The 19,595-nt window shown below is 40.1% G+C and overlaps 1 pseudogene across 1 annotated transcript; it reads right to left on the bottom strand.

Annotated features, from left to right (window-relative positions):
* Window positions 1-13,600: 13,600 nt before the first annotated feature.
* Window positions 13,601-14,483, bottom strand: LOC308495588 (small ribosomal subunit protein uS5-like; annotated as a pseudogene). Its single transcript has one exon. The product of its transcript is annotated as a small ribosomal subunit protein uS5-like (transcript).
* Window positions 14,484-19,595: the final 5,112 nt, after the last annotated feature.

Genomic DNA, 19,595 nt, shown 5'->3' with positions numbered 1-19,595 from the left:
CATGGCACAGAGTATGTCAGGAAGCCATTCTCCTTTCTTCTGCCCAGAACCTGACGCCTTTCCTCTGACTGGAAGGAAGTATTACTAGGCCATCATACACATAAAGGAAATAGAACTTGGAAGTCATGTTCTGTTGAGCCACGGGAAACATGGGTATGCTTTTGTGGTGACTAGTTTTCCTCAGGGTCTATTATCTCTTAGAAAATATGAGCTATTGTTGGAAACAGTACCTGAATTTTGGTTAAGATCTTTCTTTTTTTCCAGTTAAAATGAACGATTAATTATATTTAACATAATTTTATATTTTTTAGAACTGTGGCTTTTATGGATTTATATTTGAAATAGCTTGGTAGATGCAGGATGTTTTCAATCAGTAAAAACCACCCATTATTTATTGAATGGACTCTCAATTCTATTCATATTTGAATAATTGGAAGCCTTCCTATCAACAGCAGATCTCACAATTTTTATTGGTGTGCCCCTTAGAAGTGAGATCAAGTGATCCTAAGTGATCCTATACTCTCTGTCAGCTCTAAATTTCATCTAAAATGTCTTTTAGTGCATGGTAAATATGACTGATGGAGAGTCTAAATGCTGTAATTCAGTAGAGCTAGATTTGACATGAAATCTGATGTTTAACGTGTCACTAATCTCCTTCATGGAATTTTAGAGCAAGCCAGGGCACGAATAGGAGAAGGGAAGATTTCAAAGCTAAAGAAAAATAATATTTAGTAGAATCACACAGAAAATTGTCAGAAAATGCTTGTTGAACTTTCCCCATGACTAGAAAGAAAACTAAATAATGAAAATTGACAATAAAGACATGAAGAGCTAATTTTCAATTGCAATTTCTTTCTGAATGATGCCTCTTAGGTCTTTTATAAAGGATAAATTACACTTGAAATGAAATCTTTTAAATGCATTGTTTTTTTGGGGTATTTTGCACATTTTTATTATAAAATGCATTTTGCTTATTTGTGGAGAGTGGAATAGAAAGATGACTTCTGAAGAAGTTGAGAGGAAAATAATTTCAGGAGGTAAAGGATGAACTTGGTCTGAAAGATTAATCAGGGCAGTTGTAAGAGAGTGCCAAATGCATAACGAGAGTAGGACTAAATATCTGATTGTAATTAAAACTTTAGGTTTCTAATGGCTGCATGAAAGATATTTTAATAAACGTGAAATGCACTTTCTAAATGGCACACTAACTTTTAATGACTTGGGTGTTTTGTTTGATTAGTAACCTGGACTGTTAAATTAAAGCCAACTGCAAGCGCATGATAAAATATTGATGGTTTCAGGCAAATGAATTGGGGGAGTTATGCTTGACAGATTTTTTGTATCATTAAGGATTTTAACTGGTGGAAAATATATATTGCTGGTGCTTAAAGATAGTTAAAGAGGATCTTCCTGTTTATATGACCTTGTTTTAATTTTACAGTAATAATAAGGGGGAAATCTGAATTATTCACAGATGGTTGGTCAAGAGAGGTCACTTAATTAAAAAAGTGTTATTTTAATTATACCTGTTTCACATTCCTGGAATGGGAAATTAAATATTTTGAAGCATTTGATTATTTCTGTTTCGCAGAGTACTTGAACTTTTGCTGACTCTTGTGAAGGCTTGAAATTGTTGTGAAGCTTTTACTTCCTGTTAGTAGGGAGTTCTGCTTTAAGAATCAAGATTTTAACCTTTTTTATTTTTTCAATCTTAGTTGTGGAGGGTGCCGTTCAGCTTCAAGTTGTTGTCCTTTCAGTCTTAGTTGTGGAGGGCGCAGCTCAGCTCCAGGTCCAGTTGCCGTTGCTCATTGCAGGGGGCACAGCCCACCATCCCTTGCGGGAGTCAAACCAGCAACCTTGTGGTTGAAAGGACGCCCTCCAACCAACTGAGTCATCCGGGAGCTCAGCAGCAGCTCAGCTCAAGGTGCCGTGTTCAATTTTTAGTTGCAGGGGGCGCTGCCCACCATCTCTTGCGGGACTCGAGGAATTGAACTGACAACCTTGTGGTTGAGAGCCCACTTGCCCATGTGGGAATCAAACCGGCAGCCTTTGGAGTTAGGAGCATGGAGCTCCAACCGCCTGAGCCACCAGGCCGGCCCTAAGAATCAAGATTTTAAAAATAATTTTTTTATTGATAGTTTTAGAAATAATACAATAAGAAGATATATAATTATAGTGTATCATTATATTACAATAATATAATACAATATACTATAATAATAAAAGAAGACATGTAATTATATAATCATATTCTTATATATGCAGGACAATTTCTAGAAGCATATGTAAGAAAATAGGAAGAATAGTTAGTTCTAGTTGTTGAGCTGTGGAGTCAAAAGAGAGGGAGATTTTATGTCTTACTTTATTCTCTTTGGGAAATAGAATATATTTTGCAATGAGAATGTCCTAGTTTTATAAAAAAAATTCTCTTTGAAACCCAGATTTATCTTTTAACAACTCAACTGTTCCTTTTCATGTCTTTCTCCCCATAATAATTTTCTCAATTCTGTAAGATGTGGATAATTTTAAGGAGCTTTTTTCATTAAATCAGGTAAGGTGACTTCCTTCCTTCTGTCCCTCCAACCATTCATCCTCAAATATTTAGTGTTAGTGTCTCTTACTGCTTTTTGTAGCCTAGTTAAAAGTAACTGAAAAAGAGACCTCAGCAGCATTCTCAAGGCAGCTCCTCCTCTGATGGGACTTTAGAAAGTAAAAAGGTGAAACTTTGAGAAGATGAAGTCATTTTGCAGAGGACGTTTTAGGAAAATGATTTGGGGTGGCCAAATCAAATATCTAGGCTCTCTGTGCTAGATATTCCCTCGCATAGAAGAAAAACACGAGTGTCTTCTTAATTAGAGACTTGCAAAGTGCCAGAAGGACATGAGGAGTAGTGGTAGAAAGGCCTCTGCATAAATGAAAGGGTCAGCTCTTCCCCAGGTTCTGACCTCTGGGTGCTCTAGTAGTATCGGCTGTTGGAGGTTGAAAAGACACAGGGAGATTCTTGGACAGTATTTGACATACACACACACACGCACACACACACACACGCGCACACTCACACACTCACACTTCTGTCCTATTGCTTACTTCTCAAATGATTGAACCTCAAGGGAATGAAGGATATAAAGCTAATTCAAGCTTTGCCACTTATTCTTTTGCTCAGAATTTCTAGTTTCCATACCTTTCTGGGACTCTTGACTATGAAATGAATATGCTGATTCTGTGTCAGAGTTGTTCAGACTAATAAACACATCTCCAACTATGATATTAGAATGTAGTAATTTTTAAAACTAATTCTAAGGAATTTTAGTTGTTTGGATTAATTTTTGAGATAGCTAATTTTTATATTACTAAATGGTAGTAGTAACAATAATAACAGCTACAATTTATTGAATACTCATTGTGCTAGGGGATTTAAATACATTATCTCATTTAATTTCTTCTGCAACCCTGTGGGGTAGGCAAAGTTTTACAGATGAAGCAGCTGAGGCTCAGAGAAGGTAAGCAATTTATTAGTAAATGACAAAAGCAGAGATTAGAACTCAAAGTTTTAGTTAGTATGTAATTTGGCCGCTCTAACAGAAACCCAAATAAAATAGCCTGAACAAAAAAGAAGTTTATTCCTTTGTCATGCAGATCTGGGTGTGCTCATGTGTTTACACAGTTATTAGGGCCTCGGGCTTCTTATATATTATTATTTTGCCATCTTTAATATGCAGCTTCATTTCAGTTCCAGCTGCCAGCATCCCACCCACATTCCAGTCAGCAAGAAGAAGGAAAAAGAAGCAAGTTTAAGGCAAGCTCCTTCCCTTTAAGGGCTTGATGCTGAAGTTCCCCACATCACTTCTGCTCTCATCCTGTTGGCTAGAACTAGGTCACATGGCCAACCAGCTAGAAGGGAATCTGGGGAAGGTGGTCCATACTCTGGGTAGTCATATGTCCTATTAAAATTTTGTTTTTCTTTCCTAAGGAAGAAGGGGAGAATGGATATCTAAAGAGTAGCAATATCTTCCTTACCTATTTTGTAAGATTGCCAAATTTATGCATAAGTGAGCTTCATTTTGCCAAAATATACCAATATTTGGGAAAATTTTTAAATAATTACTGCCATCCAACCACAGAAAGAGGAGTAAGCTATTTTCACTCGATGTTATTCAGATGCTGGTGGACAAACACTGCTGTACATGGTAAAAGTGTTCTAAACATGTATACTGTGTGTTATATAAGTGTTGGAGAATCTTATGCTTCTTCTAATTATGAGATTCTGTAGTTCAATTAAAATTATTTAGTGGCTAGAGCACATATGTTGACCTCAAAAATGTACCCATGTATGAAACCATATATAAATTCTTGGATTCTCTACTGTGCAGAGTGTTATTTATAGATTTAGATCTATATTTGAGCTTCCTGAAGTTATATATCACATACCGAGCTTAGTATTTCCCTCTCTTCATCTTAAAACATGTTAACTTCCTTTTCTGTAAGGGTGCTCCCACTATTCTTTCATGCTTCCACTTGAAATTTTGACCTATTTCTCCCATCATCCCAATGTTATCAACATTGTATAAATTTTACCCCTTCAATAGGTTCTTCAATTTTTCATCCCTCTTCCCTTCCTTCTACCATCTTCATACATCAAATTCTCATCTTTTCTTGTGTCTAGGCTTCCTCGATGGCTTCCTAAGGACTCTGCCAGCCTCCAACTTGTGTTCTTTCCAATCCAACCTTCACATAGCTGGCATGCTGATTCATTTTCCATGGTTTTTAACATGATTCTTCTAAGGCTCAAGGACCTATGAGTGCTCCATCTGGTTCCATCTTGCCTGCTGCTTTAAATCAGACTCTGCCTAGACTTTGGTCAAGGCCCTTCCTATTTTTGCTTTACTCAGTCTTACTAAGCTAATTTCCCTTCACTCCCAACACACTCCTTCTTTGGTCAGGCATTTTTGCTCTCTGTTCTGTCTTTCTTCATTCAGGTTCTCTCTCTTGCTCCCCCTTTCCTTTTCCCTTTATTCTTTCATCACCAAAAAGTCTTTGAGTGCCTACCATGTACTAGTGTTTGGAAATATAACTATACAACAGGCTAAGACAAATTCCTCCCCCCCCCCATGGAGTTTACAATCTAGGTTAAAATTCCCTGTGTCTATTAAGCTCATCGATGCCTCTGAGTCTTAGCTTGTTTTGTCTGCCTGAAAGTTCTCCTTTTTCGTTCCACTCATCTAAACTGTGTGCATCATCTAAGGCCTAACTCAAGTTTCACTTCTCCTCCAGGCATAGTCTCCAAATGCTTCAAAGCACTTCTATTCCTGAAACCTTTAGTATGTAGTCACCACTTACTACCTTAGTTTCTAATTGTTCTTTCTCATGGTTCACTGATGGGGTTATATTCTTGAGCAGGGAATGTGCCTTATCTATATCTATGTTGATATCCACATACATATAGAGCAGTATATAGACTTCTGTTTCTCTGTGTGTGTGTATAAAACACCTGGCATCCCAGATCTTTCAAAATTCTCTAATTCATAAAAGTAGAGTTGTTTAAAATCAGGCTCCTGGCTTTTTCCAGATTTATATTTCTATCCAGAGCTAAGTGTATTTGTTTTTATTGGGGAGTATAGGGGAACAGTGTGTTTCTCCAGGGCCCATCAGCCCCAAGATGTTGTCCTTCAATCTAATTGTGGAGGGTGCAGCTCAGATCCAAGTCCAATTGCCATTTTTAATCTTAGTTGCGGCGGCACAGCCCACTATCCCATGCGGGAATTGAACCAGCAACCTTGTTAAGAGCTTGTGCTCTAAACAACTGAGCCACCCAGCCTCCTGCTAAGTATAACTTTTGTGTACTCTCAAACCACACGCAGTCTTCTTCAATGCTTACTAAAGTTACCTCTTAGTACCTAGGGCCATTTATCACATGTTAATGAATTCTGATGGCCTCATGATCATTGCTACATACCCAAAGTGAGGAGAACATGACATAGGAGGCAGAATTGAGATGGTTAATCTTAACCTCTTTGAATCTCAGTTTTCTTATCTATAAAATGGGGATAAAGTGTTATAATCATGGAGAAATGAGGTAATGTATAGGAAGTAGTTAGTATAGTACCAGGCATATGATAAATTAAGAGAATAATAGTAACATTGTGTTTTTAGGATTGCAAACTAGGCTCACTTACTCAGCGACTGTCTCCCCAACAATGATGCCATGATGTTTAACATTAGAATTTGAACCTGAGCAAAAGATAAATTGCTATATGTCATGAGTCTCTTGGAATGCTGTGACTACTAATTCCATGAGAAGTTTAGTAAGCTTTTGCGATCCTCCGGCTTCTGGCATGGTGCTGAATCTTTAGAGAGGCTCAGCATCTGATTTATTGATTTATGATGACATGATTAGGAAAGGAGAATTAGAGAAGAGAGGACAGATGGATGGATCAAGGCCCTTTTAGCCACCTGCTTCTAAATCCAAGTTTGTTCTGGATTGGAGAACAACTTGAGCCTCTCTGCAAGGAAGCAGCACATGGCCTTCTCTAAAGATTTTATGAATGGGAGTGAGAAATGGAGGAGAGCCAAAGATAGCAGCTGGGCTATTCTCTTGGACCATGCAAGATAAAAAAAACCACCACAAAAAAACACACACAAAACTTTTATAGAATAGGTTTTGGGTTTGTCTGGCATGCTGTAATAAGTATAAATGTTCTCCAGTGATATTCCCCACCCCCAAACCCCCTCACTCTTTTGTAAGCCCTGAGAGAGAGCACTGCAGCCAGCACTCAGGCCAGGGGGTGCCTGAGTGCAGGCAGAGAAACAGTATGCTCTCACACCTGCTCCCTACAGAGGCTTCCAGCCCAGACAGGGCAGGATACAAGGCACTTGCAGAGAGAATAAAGGTGTGTGCTTGTGTCTCAGGGCTCTGAACAAAGCCCCAGTTGTGACAAGGGTCACAGGAAAGCACTCTCCTGAGAGCTAGTTATGGGACTACTGTGTATACCAAAATGCCAGAGATCCATGGAAGGAAGCTGCATGTGGTCACACAGAAGCATAGTTCTGAGGATCAGATTAGCTGGTCATCCATGGGACAGCCTGGAGGCAGAGCAGCCGGGCTAGGTACAACTGACATGATGCGGATTGGGGAAGAGAAAGGGAAGATCAGGAATTAGGGAAGCTGTCCTGCAATGAGGCTAGTTTATTTTCAAACCACCAGCACAGAGTTAGGGGAGTTTGTTCTGAGTAATTATTTTTTGCTTTTTGAGGGTCTCCTGAATACTTTGAGAACCGATTTGTGTAATAAAGCCTGCTGCTCATTTCCAGTTTCCCTGTTCTTTCCTTACTAACTATATTCCTACACTCTTTCCCTGACCCTCTATCACTTTCTTCCTGGCTAATGGCTGACCCATCCACATGCAGCGTGGTAGACAAGCAAAGGAGAGAGGAGGCGGGGCTTGGTATGCTCTGTGTGTGTCTGAGTGGGTGTTTGCCTAGCTCTGACCTCCTTCCCTCAGGCTGCCTTTTCACAGCACTGCATATCAACACCTTTGAAGCAGAAAAGAAATCCCACCCTTCCTTTGAGTCTTCTTTTGTAATATTGCTTTCCTCTGGCTGGTTGGATTAGTTAAAATTTCATCAGCTTTGCTTAAAAAAATTTCCCTCTTGTTATATCATGAAAAGAGAGGATATCGCTTGAAGATGTTTGCAGCCCTCAAGAAATAAGAAAGAAAAGAACCTGATCTGCTTTTATTCTGGAAACTTAATTTCTCTTGCAAGCTTAAGCCAGTCAGATGATGTGTTTTGAACACACACACACACACACACACACACACACACACACACACACACACACACACTTTTGTGGTTGTCCAGTGCTTTTATTAAAAGAAAAAATAACCCTTACTCCCTCCACTGTTTCATTGTTCTCTGGTCTTTGGGGCGTGAGTGGGCAGGTTTAAAGACCCTGGCAAAAAACATCCTGAAAACCAATTCAAAAAAGTCCAGCCAGGAAGAGATTATGAGACCAGAGCAGTAGGGGGCAGTGTGACACAATCTAACAGAGGTTGATAGTCTAATAAAACATCAGAAACAAAGGTCTTTGAGACAACAAAGGCAAAAATTGTACTAAGAGCTGTAAATCTTGTATGCTAAATTCCTGTGCAAGAGACAGTTGTGGTTGTATCATAATTAAACATGCTACAAAAACATAAATCCATTACTGATAACTTCCTCTTAGTAGCTTCATTTCCTATGGAGTGAACCAGAGGCAGGTCACCCTTTAGCATTAATCGGAAAGATTTCTGGTGTGTTCAGCACAGACTTTTGTGTATTGGAAATAACGAAAAGTAAATCACCATCGCTATTGCCATGAAGTGTTACCTAACCATCTTTATGAATATGGGGCTATGCTAGTACTAAAGGATGAAATGTGATGGTTGACTCCAGTGTCTTCCAACCTAGCAAGGCAATGGGTGAAGAAGGAAGACCGTTTATAGGTATTGCATTAGTTTCTTAGGGGTGCCGTAACAAAGCACCACAAACTGAATGCCTTTAAACAACAGAAATTTATTCTCTTAGTTCAGGAGGCTTGAAGTGCAAAGTGAAGGTGTTAGCAGGGTCATACTCCCTCTGAAGCCTATGGGGGAAGAACACTTCTTTGGCTCTTCCTAGCTTCTGGTGGTAGCCATCGATCCTTGGTGTTCTTTAGCTTGTGGCAGCATAACTCCAGTCTCTGCCTCCATCTCCACATGGCATTCTTGCTATATCTCTGTCTTTGCATGGTTGTCTTCTTATAGGGACACCAGCTATATTTGATTAGGGGCCCACCCTACTCCAATATGACCTCACCTTAACTAATTATATCTACAAGAATCCTATTTCCAAATAAGGTCACATGGTGAGGTACTGGGGATTAGGGTACAGAACTCAGGAAACCATTTATTTACTAAATTATTGGTTTATTATAAAAGGATATAATGCAGGAACAGCCAGATAGAAGAGATACACAGGGTAAGGTATGGGGAAAGCGCATGGAGCTTCCATGCTGTCTCCCAGCGTGCCACTGTCCCAGCAACTCCATCTGTGCACATACACTGAGGCGTGGGTGGAAGGGGCTTACATCCTCCTGCCTTCAGTGAGGTTGTACTTTCATCTGCTCTTGTTCATAGAGTGAGCTCTGGCCCTGTGGGGGCAACCTGCAGTTTTGGTGGGGATCTTATGTAAAGTAAACTCATTTGACCCTCACACCTAAGTCATGTTCTCCAGAATCACCTAATCTGTAATGAAAGTGATATTTGATTTTAATATCTGAATCCTGTGTCTTTACCTTTCAATTATTTTGAAATCCAATATGAAAATGCAAAGTATTATTGATAGTCCCTTCAAACCTCAGTAATAGAGAAAAATTCTAAACAATTGTAATGTCGATTACATAAATTGTGGTACTCCCATTCAATAGTACACCATGCTGCCATTACAAAGAATGAGGTAATCTTATGTGTAGACGTAGAAAAATGTCCACAATAAAATGTCAAGGGGAAAAAAAGGGCAACTTTTGGAAGCGCTTACATAGTAAGAGCTCATGTTTTCTTTAAAAAGTTTGTATATTCCTTAACAGGATGTTTGAGAAAATTCATACTGCTCTGTTAAAGTTGTTACTTCCAAGGACTGATGTTGGCGGGGAGCTTTTACTTCTACAATATATTCTGTTTTGCTTGAAGCTTTTGTTTGTTTGTTTTCATAATGAGCAAGAGTGACTTTTGTATGAATAATACAAAATCAGTTTTATTTTCATAATTGTTCAGTTACTGGTGAGATTATATAATCTAGTTTTCAGAGATTGCACTCAATTTAACGTTTCGTACCCCCCCTGGATACAAAGATTAGTGAGGGCCTTGGAGTTGATCAGAATTCATGGCCCTTAGGCTAGAAAATGATACTTGGCCATATTTACCCTGGGTTGGTATTTAATTTTTGACTTGGTATGTAATTTTTCAATTTAACTCTCTGAACTCACAGGAGTCTTTACTGTTTGTCTTCTGATAGTGAAAGCCATATATATTGATTGTATAAAATTTAGAAAATATATAAAAACACAGATGCAGAGAGGTAAATGGCTTATGATTCCGTTATCCAGAGGCAAATGTTCTAACCATTTGTTGTTCATTTCTAGTTTTTTTCAATGCATCTGTGTACATGGTTGGTATTGTACTCAGCCATGAACACATACACATAGAAATAATTTGCATAGTTCAGATTTGTAAACTGCTATTCTTTAAAAATTTTCCCCCCTTTTTTTCAGTAGTTTCAGGTGCACAAAGCAATGTAATAGTTAGACATTTAAGCCTCTCATGAAGTGATAACCCACCCTCCAAGCTACTACCCCTCTGACATCTTATGTAGCTGTTATAATACCATCGACTATCTTCCCTATGTTGTATTCCACATCCCGTGAGTATGTATACCTATATATTTAGTTATAGTTGACATTCAATATTATTCTATTTCAGCTCTTCAGGCATATAGTGCATTGGTCAGGCATCTACACAGTCTATGACGTGATTCCCCTGATAAGTCCAGTGCCCATCTGGTACCTTACATGATCTTTACAACATTGTTGATTATATTCCCCATACTGTATTAACTATCAATTTGTGTATCTTAATGCCTTCACCTTTTTCACCCTGACCCCAACCCCATTCTCATCTATCACTATGATAGATCTAATACCTACCTGGCACCATACCTAGTTATTACAATATTGTTGACTATATTTCTTATGCTATAACGTACATCCCCATGACTAATGTATAACAACTAACTTGTACTTCTTAATCCTTTCCCCTTTCACCCATCCTTAACCTCTCTCCCATCTTAAAGAAGTCCCTCTAAGATTCCTTGTAATACTGGTTTGCTAGTGATGAAGTCCTTTAGCTTTTTCTTGTTTGGGAAGCTCCTTATCTGTCCTTCAATTCTAAATGGCAGCCTTGCTGAGTAGAGCAATCTTGGTTGTATGTCGTTGCTTTTCATCACTTGGAATATTTCCTGCCACTCCCTTCTTGCCTGCAAAGTTTCTGTTGAGAAATCAGCTGGAAGTCTTATGGGGGCTCCCTTGTAGGTAACTAACTACTTTTCTCTTGCTGTTTTCAAGATTCTCTCTTTGTATTTAACCTTTGGCATTTTAATTATGATGTGTCTTGGTGTGGGCCTCTCTGGGTTTATCTTGTTTGGGACTCTCTGTTGTCCCTGGGCTTGTATGTCCATTTCATTCACCAGGTTAGGGAAGTTTTATGTCATTATTTCTTCAAATAGGTTTTCAATTCCTTGCTCTTTCTCTTCTCCTTCTGGTATCCCTATAATGAGAATGTTGGTACGTTTGATATTGTCCCAGAGGCCCCTTAAACTTTCCTTAATTTTTTGGATTCTTTTTTTTTTTTTTGCTGTTCTGGTTAAGTGTTTTCTGCTACTTTATCTTCTACATCGCTGATTGGATCCTCTGCTTCATCTAATCTACTGTTGATTTCCTGTAATATATTCTTAATTTCTGCTATTGTATCCTTTATTTCTTACTGGTTCTTTTTTATGGTTTCCATTTCCATTTTTATGAAAACATTGAGCATCCTTATAACCAGTGTTTGGAACTCTGTGTCTGCTAGACTGCTTGTCTTCATTTTGTTTGTTTCTTTTTCTGGAGCTTTGTCCTGTCCTTTCATGTGGGACATGTTTCTTTGTCTCACCATTTTGGCTGCCTCCCTGTGTTTGTTTCTATGTATTAGGTAGGCTGCTATGTCTTCTGGACTTAGTAGAGTGGCCTTATGTAGTAGGTGTGCTGTGGGGCTCAGTGGCACAGTTTATCTGGTCACCTGAGTCACATGCTCCAGGTGTGTCCCTTGTGTGGGTTGGGTGTGCCCTCCTCTTGTAGTTGAGCCTTGGTTGATAACTGCACATAACTGTGAGGGACTGACCCTTGGGCTCACTGGTTGTAAGCACTGGCCTTGACTACAGTAGAAGAATTGTTGTGCAGGGGCTGACCCTATGGAGCAGGATCTGCCTCAGCCTCAGCAGGACTCCGGTGCCTGCCCAATCTGCCCCTTCGGTGTGTTGTACTTGGAGATGGCTAAGTGATGCTCCAGCTCGTTTTAAACCTGGCCACTGGGGGTGCCAGCCCCAGGACCACCTTGGAGGGAATCCACTGTAGATCTACTTCAGCCACAGCCTGTGCCCCACCTGAGGCCACCTAGCGGGAGCCAGAAAGAAATCCACAGATGTCTGCCACCTGTGCTGTGCTTGGAAGCGCCTTGAGAGGCCAAGCCATGATCCAAGGCCAGCTGCCACTAGTGCCAGCTTAGGGCTGCTTAGCTAGAGGTACAGGACACACTCAAGCCAGATGCTGTTTGTCTGGATTCTGTGAACCTTTGAGAGACCTTGGATAGTGCAGCTTGAGCCAAGGCAAATGGTCTGCATGAAAAAGCTGCTGAGGCCGGCCCCGTGGCTCAGGCGGTTGGAGCTCCGTGCTCCTAACGCCAAAGGCTGCCAGTTCGATTCCCACATGGGCCAGTGGGCTCTCAACTACAAGGTTGCCGGTTGGGCTCCTCGACTCCCACAAGGGATGGTGGGCTCTGCCCCCTGCAACTAAGATTGAACACGGCACCTTGAACTGAGCTGCCGCTGAGCTCCCGGATGGCTCAGTTGGTTGGAGTGTGTCCTCTTAACCACAAGGTTTGCCGGTTCTACTCGCTAAGTCAACTGGACCTGGAGCTGAGCTGCGCCCTCCACAAGTAAGACTGAAAGGACAGCAATTGACTTGGAAAAAGACCTGGAAGTACACACTGTTCCCCAAAAAAGTCCCGTTCCCCTTCTCCAATAAAATCTTTAAAAACAAAAAAAAAGCTGCTGAAAGCAGCCTGGGTGTGCCTTAAAGTTGGGCGTGGCCAGGTCTTAAATCTGCAGGGCGGGGCAAACGAACAGCAGAGACTCAGAAATGGCTGCCGACTGTGTTCATGCACCGGGAAGGGGGAGGGCTCAATAAAGAAACAATGGCTTCCGCCATTGTTTCTTTCTCCGTCCAGGAGAAAACCACCTCTCCAGCCTCCGTCCCAAGCCAGATGACTCAGTTTCCCACCATTTGTCCCTGCCACCTTTCCAGCTGCTGCCCCAGTTCTGGAGCTCAGAGCAAATGATTCTACTGGTGGGTAAGTCCTCGCGGGGTCCCTTTAACAGGAGCTTCTATGAGTGCAGCCACACTCTGTCTCACTCATTCACAATCTTTGCTGGTTTTCACAAGCAAAAATTATGGGGACTTCTCTCCCTGGCACTGGAAACTTGGGCTAGTATGGGGCTGGTATGTCTCGCTCCTTTAGGGGGTGGGGAGACCCCCACAGCTGAAAGAGCTCCCCTGATCTTTAATGGTCATATGTGTGTGTGGGACCAACCTGTGCCACGGCTCTGAACTTCCTGCAAGTCTGGAGGTGGCTTCTTTTTCAAGTCTTTAGTTGAAAGGCTTCAGTTCAGCTTGAGTTTAGGTGATTCTCCATAATGGTTGTTTTGTTGGTTTGTTATAATTTTTTTTGTTTTTGTTTAATAAGCTTGACTTTCACTTTATTTTTCTTGTATAAAATTACGTGGTGGCCACAGCTGGAGCCTGGGTCCTCTGCACAGAAACTCTGGTGTGGGTTTTGACGAGATGGTCGGTGAATTCCTGATAGGGAGACTTCGTGAATACAGTCTCTTTCCAGAGGTCAGGGGTCAGATAGCTGTAGGTCTTAGAGATGGCATCAAAGGTGGCCTTGACAAAGTTGCCCAGGGTGGCAGTGCAGCCCCTGGCGGAGGTGTAGCAGTCATCAATACCAGCCATCATCAGCAGCTTTTTGGGCACAGGAGCTGAGGCAATACCAGTGCCCCTGGGGGCGGGGATGAGACGCACCAGCACAGAGCCACAGCGGCCAGTCACCTTGCAAGGGACAGTGTGGGGCTTGCCGATCTTGTTCCCCCAGTAGCCTCGCCGCACGGGGACGATGGAGAGCTTGGCCAGGATGATGGCCCCACGGATGGCAGTGGCTACCTCCTTGGAGCACTTAACACCCAAACCCACGTGTCCATTGTAGTCCCCAATGGCGACAAATGCCTTAAACTGGGTCCTCTGGCCAGCGCGGGTCTGCTTTTGTACCGGCATGATCTTCAAAACCTCATCTTTGAGGGAAGCCCCCAGGGAAAAAATCAATGATCTCCGATTCCTTGATGGGCAGCGAGAAGAGGTAGATCTCCTCCAGGGACTTGATCTTCATGTCCTTGACCAGTCAGCCCAGCTTGGTGACGGGGATCCACTCTTTATCCTCGGCCTTGCCTCCGCGAGCTCCGCGGCCGCGATTCCGGCCGCGACCGCGACCACGACCTCGGCCCCGGACACCGCTGCCGAATCCTCCACGGAAGCCACCGCGGCTTCCCAATCCAGGGCCCCCAGGGGCTCCGGCCCCTCCCGCAGCACCGGCGTCATCCGCCATTTGGTGTTATATCTGAGAAGCTGATTTGTTATAATTTTGATGTGGATGTGAGAGAAGGTAAACATAGCATTTACCTACTGCACCATCTTGGTTGTCTCCTGCTCCTAGCCAGGGTTCTCTCAACCTGCTATTCTTTTACTTAATGTTGTATTATAAATTTTCCCATTATAAGGGAGGGAAAATAATTTTTCTTCTACTCTTTTTAAGTTCTTCTGGCTGGTCTAATAATCAAATTGACATAAGACATATTAACAGGAGAAAATAAACAAATTTATTATATACACTTATATACATATGGGGGCTCCATAAAAATATGGGATCTGAGGACAAATTGGGCAGTTAAGGCTTATAGGTTATTTTAAACTAAGGAGAACGGGGTGGGGTGGTGGTGATTGTGGTTTGAGACTTCAAAGGGGAGAAAGGCAATTCATATGGAGATGAAAAAGCAAATGATTGATAAATAAATATTTGCTGGGCCATATTTCACAATGGGGCACAGAGAGGCCTTGCTAGGCTCCTCCCTGTCTATCACACACTAGTTCACACTAAACTATAGTTATCTATGATGATAGCTCCCTTCCTGAAGCACGTCTTCTATTTAAATTCTTTTAGGCAGTTAAGGGGAAAGTCAAAGTTTCTTCTTGAGTCTTTTGTTTCTTAAAAATAACCAGCTTAAAATAATTGCTATCCCAAAAGGCGTATTTAAGGTGGCAAAGTCTGCTTCCCCTCCACCATCATGTCAAAAAACTTCATAAGTATCATTTTGAAAAAAATTCATGTTTTATTACACAGGTGTATTTCAGTTATAATGCTTTCGAAATGCAATTTGACAATGGATGTGTCCAGGGTTGATCAGGGTGATGGACTCTGATTCATTAGGACTTTCCATAATAGTTTCAAGAGTTCCAAACTTCATGTGTCTACACAGTTGAATCTTAAGTAGGAAGCAAGGCAGCAGGTTGAAAAGGGATATTTAAAAAAAAAAAATGCTTTTTTTCTGGGTTTTTTTTTTTTTTTTTTTTTTTGGTGGGGGAGAGAGAAAACCTTTGCCAAGTATTAAGAGCCTTAAAAATATTTATACCCTTTAATTTAGTAATTCTACTTTGGGAGTTTCTCTAAGGAGGTTTTCCCTTACATCTCCCTGACCAGAATTGGGTCTCATGCTTTTTCTTGACTAATCATTGCCATGATTTATCTCTGGGATTGGACCTCTATCACCTAAACAAATTGTCAAGGGGATAAGAAGAAGGATTTGGCTATTGAGTACATAACTAGAAGAATTATTCCCTTCTTTAATATTGGAAATATTCTTGCATATGAAATATTTGAGCGTGTTTGTACATTTTAGATGGTTTTCTGTGGAGGGATTTACAGAACTAAAATTACTAGATTAAAGGGTGTAAATATTTTTATGGTACTAAATACTTATTACTGACAGGAATTTTAATATTTTTCTTTTTATTGAATTCTAGATTTATATTTGAAACAAGACAGTGAGATACTAGATTCCCCTTACAAACAAAACAAAAACAAAAAACAAACACCACCGAAAACCAAACCTCATGCATTCGCAAGGTTTTCTTTCAGTAATCACTGAGTGAACTGAAATTGAACAAAAACATAATTACTCTTTCTATCACTGAGGAAAAAACTCTCTGAATTGAACGTTACTACTCATTGAGGAATGGGGCTGACTGGATTGATCTAACCCCCAGTTTTTCTTATTCTGTCTCCTTTAGATAATTTTATTGTTTATTATGTCCACATAAATGTGTAAGCTATAGAAAGGAAAATAAACTGCAACTCAGCTAATTTTGCTTTTGATTATTGATTAAGCAGAAGACAGAAATGTGTAAGAAGTTAAAACTTAGTCAAAAGAAGAAATTGAAAAATATTTCTATTGTTGTATTTTCACTCTCTGCCTCAGATGATTTAGTTAACTGCAATCAGATTTTCCCCCCCGTAAGAGCATCAGTCACACTGTGTTGTTTTAGGAGAACAGAAATACTGTTAAATTTCCAGGAGAACTGTTGTGAGTGTTAAATAAAATTTGGATTCTAAAGGAAAGTGGAAGGATTTGTTGGCATGATTCTCGAATAGATTAAGGCTTTGCAAGTGGGTGTGCTAATTAAGTCCACTTCCATGCGTGCCTTTCCTACCTACCTTGAAAAATTATAGTACCAATGGTACTTTAACAAAGACCTCTTCCTGCATTTGTGGAATTGACAGGACCCACTGATGAATTTGAAGTTCCACCTCCTTGAGAATCAGTTGAGATTTCTCTCACATATTTCTTAAGTTTTATCTTAATCTTGTATAAAAGGTAATCTTTAGAAGTTCTTTCCTCAGTAGACTGCTCTATTTTCCCATAAAATACACTTGCAAATAAGTCTGCAGATTTTTTTTTTTTTTTAACACAAATGCCTGCAGCAACATCCATGATAAATCCTTTCTTGGCCTCAGCTTTCTGTAACCTTCTCCATCCCTCACAATGACACACAGTTTCTCTCATTCATCTTTTATTACAATTCAATATTGTGCTTGAATATCATTAGCTTCTATTCAGCATTTCCCCCCACCCCACCTTTCTTTTTTTCTTTAAAGGACAAACTACTGTTGTTGTGCACATTTCATTTGGAAATTGACTTTGGTGTTATAGGTTCTAATATATTTATACAACAGGTACACAAAGGTATTGGAAAAAAGAAGAAATATTTTTAACATCGTAAACCTCTAGCAAAAATATGTGTGTAATAGAATCTGGTACTGCGGTATTACACACATTACAACTGTCACTGTGACTTAGAGCCTTAGTTTAGCTGAAAGAAAATCTATAACCCCAGAAATGCAACAATGTTTGAGTCACAGTTCAGGGTAATAAATGTTTTTCACAGAATACTGTAATCCATATTTCCAAAAGCTGATGCAACAAAGGAATTTCTACTAGAAATCTTTCAATTTCATGGGTGGAGGGTCCAATGCAGAGAGAAACAGAGAAAGGAAAAAAAGTATTTAGAAAAAAATGATACACTCGATTGACATGATAAACTGCCGATATTCAGAAACCTTAGCCATCTGGCTAGTGAATTTGGTTGCTGCATAGCGTCCTCTGATTAAAAGTCAGAAAAGGCAAACTTTGTTTGAATAATTTTGAGTAGACTGTTTTTCTCTTGAAAGGGCATTTTCCTTTTAAGAGATCTGTTTAAGAGTTTCAAGAAACTGGGAAGAAGAATCACAGACATGGATCATGAAGGGCGTTTCTCAAACTGTGGAAATGAGGGAATAATAAGGCCTCACTATTGTCTTTGTGTGGGCATGGGCAGGGCTTGATAGTCTGAGGAACATTCTTGAGTGCCTGTGATTGACTTAGATGTGTCTGAGATGTTCTCTTGACTTAATTAGGGGTGGGTGTAGATAGGAAAAGTCTAGGATGGCAAACAACAGGTCCTATGGAACCATAGAAAAGAAGCTGTTTTCATTTGTTCTTGTGCTTGTTTCTGGTCAACTGAAACAGTCATTTAAAAAAAATTTATTAAGTTTGTTGGGGTAACATTGGTCAATAACATCATAGTTTTAAATGTACAATTATATAATACATCATTTGTATATTGCAATGTATGCTCATCACCCAAAATCTAGTCTCCCTCTATCACTGTAAATTTGACCCCCTTTACCCTCTTTCTCCTCCCCCAAACCTCTTTCCCTCTGGTAATCACCATACTGTTGTCTGTGTCTATAAGTTTGTTTTGTTTGTTCATTTGTTGCTTAGAACAATCATTTTTAATAAGGGCAGAAACTAAAATACTTTCTGTTCCAGTTGAGGGAACAGGGGTAGAGTATCTGCTTGAATGTTAGAATGTGAAATTATAAAACAGGCCTGGCACTTTACCACTTCTATGTCACTCAATTCCCTTCCCCTCCATGTAGGTTAAACCTCCTACTCATTCCTGAAGACTGATTCAAATGTCCCTTTGGAAATTCTTTCTTTCCACCTCTTGGCTCCCAAAGCAGTTATTTGTATTCTTTTATATTATCTATGACATTCTAAAGTTAGTTGCTCACATGGGCAACAGATCAGTTTGTTGAAGATCAATTTCCCAAAGTTATTTAGCCAAATTAAATTCACCAAAGTCAACTGAGGAAACCAATTGGCTTAAACCAATTTTTTTTTCAAGTCTGTGATTTATTCATCATAAGATCCTTGAAGGCAGAAACCTTGTCTGATTCATGCACAACTCAGCATATTGCTTGGGGGTATTGAAGGGGTTAACGGATGCTTAGTGCTTATTGAATTTAATTTAATATCACTGTAATACAAATGAAATAGCTTCATATTATTCTCGCTTTCCCTATGTTCACTTTTTCTAGCTGGGTTATAATGTGCAGACCACACCTAACTGGAGTATATAGACCTTGAGAAGTATTTCTGCCAAGCTTGTCCTGCAGGTATAGAGTTTGTATAGATTTATGTAAGAAACTCAGCCCTTTATTGAATTAAGAACCCTTGGTTCCCCAGTAGCTTGTATTTGGCTTATTTTACTATAATTTCTTAAAAGAATCCATCTTTGCTTACCATTGTGTTTCTGTCCCTTTCATTTAGCTTTATTGTTTTTTCTTTACATAGTTGATTCATCACCTACTGGTTATGAGAAATGGATTGAACAGATTTTCAATTCTTTCTGCGAACACACCTCTCTGACATCAACAGTACACAAAGTCCAGGGAAACAATCGCAAGCTACCGGAAGCATGGTGGTGTGGATGCTAGTTGTCCACCATCAGCTAATCCACCCCTTCCCTGCCAAGGTACCCCATTTTGCTAAGGTACTGTGTGGCTGGCCATATACCCCAGGGATGGTGGGACTCTTGCTCCAGGGGGAGATAATGATTATTTCAACTCAATCTTAGTAACCCATTTCCATTTGTCAGTGACGGCATTGGCCAACATTGGTCAATGAGATGTAAGGGGATGCTTGCTGGGGGACTTCAAAATTTTTCTCAGTGTGAGTCATACCTGGGAAAAGATTTCTCTCCTGCATTGAATATTGCTCGGTGAGGATTTGGTGTGTGATACTGTTCTTATCACAAGGAAGAAAGCGGGAAAAATCACAGT

This window comes from Rhinolophus hipposideros (assembly GCF_964194185.1).
Source record: "Rhinolophus hipposideros genome assembly, contig: HAP1_SCAFFOLD_612, whole genome shotgun sequence".
Classification (NCBI taxonomy): Eukaryota; Metazoa; Chordata; class Mammalia; order Chiroptera; family Rhinolophidae; genus Rhinolophus; species Rhinolophus hipposideros.
Note: the sequence above shows the minus strand (reverse complement) of the source record. Positions and strands in the feature narration are given on the sequence as shown.